General features: G+C 51.9%; 1 protein-coding gene across 1 annotated transcript in view; it reads right to left on the bottom strand.

Annotated features, from left to right (window-relative positions):
• Window positions 1-1,304, bottom strand: part of SLC6A9 (solute carrier family 6 member 9) — a 183,637-nt gene extending 182,333 nt beyond the window's left edge. The window contains exon 1 of the mRNA XM_056533155.1: window positions 735-1,304. The gene's annotated coding sequence lies outside the window, so the exon portion shown is untranslated. The remainder of the gene's footprint in view (window positions 1-734) is intronic.
• Window positions 1,305-1,780: the final 476 nt, after the last annotated feature.

Here is a 1,780-nt window from a genome sequence, read left to right as displayed (position 1 = left end):
TCCTTATATACAGTCCACACTGCACCTTATATACAGTCCGTCCTGCACCTTATATACAGTCCACACTACACCTTATATACAGTCCACACTACACCTTATACACAGTCCACACTGCACCTTATATACAGTCCACACTGCACCTTATATACAGTCCACCTTATATACAGTCCACACTGCACCTTATATACAGTCCGTCCTGCACCTTATATACAGTCCACACTACACTTTATATACAGTCCGCACTACACCTTATATACAGTCCACCTTATATACAGTCCACACTGCACCTTATATACAGTCCACCTTATATACAGTCCACACTGCACCTTATATACAGTCCACACTGCACCTTATACACAGTCCACACTGCACCTTATATACAGTCCACACTGCACTTTATACACAGTCCACACTGCACCTTATATACAGTCCACACTGCACCTTATACACAGTCCGCACTGCACCTTATATACAGTCCACACTGCACCTTATATACAGTCCGTCCTGCACCTTATATACAGTCCACACTGCACTTTATATACAGTCCGCACTACACTTTATATACAGTCCGCACTACACCTTATATACAGTCCGCACTACACCTTATATACAGTCCGTCCTGCACCTTATACACAGTCCGTCCTGCAGAACTCCTTATAGAGGAGCCGGTCCCGTATATAACCTCAGGTCTGACCGCAGGGACTATAGTGTCCACAGAGGTAGAAGCTCCTTACCATGCTGCGAGTGGCCCCTGGTCCGATGACAGCTCCTGCGGTGGCCCCTGGCGGTGGTCTGTAGATAGGGGCTTCAGTCTTAGAGGGGTCCCTGGTCTGTACACACCGGCAGTCTATGAGTGGCCCCCGGCTCTAGGTCTGCATATAGTAGTCCCTGGTCCGCAGTTAGTGGCCCCTGGTCCGCAGTTAGTGGCCCCTGGTCCGCAGTTAGTGGCCCCTGGTCCGCAGTTAGTGGCCCCTGGTCCGCAGTTAGTGGCCCCTGGTCCGCAGTTAGTGGCCCCTGGTCCGCAGTTAGTGGCCCCTGGTCCGCAGTTAGTGGCCCCTGGTCCGCAGTTAGTGGCCCCTGGTTCGCAGTTAGTGGCCCCTGGCAGGCGCTGTTCTCTCTAGCGACCAACTGTCATTGTCAGAGGGTTTTTCTTAAAGGCGAAGTTGCATCATCCTCGGCGGCTGTGGAGGAGGGGGACCGGCTCTCAGCTCCTCCTGCTCCTGACAGGCGGCTCCTCCTCCCGATCTGACCTGTAATACGGGTATAATGGACGATCACCCCGACAGATCGCGGCTGTGGAGTGCCAGCTCTTGGGGTCAGACACGTGACTTCCCCGACTCCCCTGATACATTGTAACGCCTCCTGCTTGTTCTCCCCTGATACATTGTAACGCCTCCTGCTTGTTCTCCCCTGATACATTGTAACGCCTCCTGCTTGTTCTCCCCTGATACATTGTAACGCCTCCTGCTTGTTCTCCCCTGATACATTGTAACGCCTCCTGCTTGTTCTCCCCTGATACATTGTAACGCCTCCTGCTTGTTCTCCCCTGATACATTGTAACGCCTCCTGCTTGTTCTCCCCTGATACATTGTAACGCCTCCTGCTTGTTCTCCCCTGATACATTGTAACGCCTCCTGCTTGTTCTCCCCTGATACATTGTAACGCCTCCTGCTTGTTCTCCCCTGATACATTGTAACGCCTCCTGCTTGTTCTCCCCTGATACATTGTAACGCCTCCTGCTTGTTCTCCCCTGATACATTGTAACGCCTCCTGCTTGTTG

The sequence above is a fragment of the Hyla sarda genome, chromosome 7, assembly GCF_029499605.1.
Source record: "Hyla sarda isolate aHylSar1 chromosome 7, aHylSar1.hap1, whole genome shotgun sequence".
In the NCBI taxonomy this organism is placed as follows: Eukaryota; Metazoa; Chordata; class Amphibia; order Anura; family Hylidae; genus Hyla; species Hyla sarda.
This window is presented reverse-complemented; position numbering and strand designations above follow the sequence as displayed.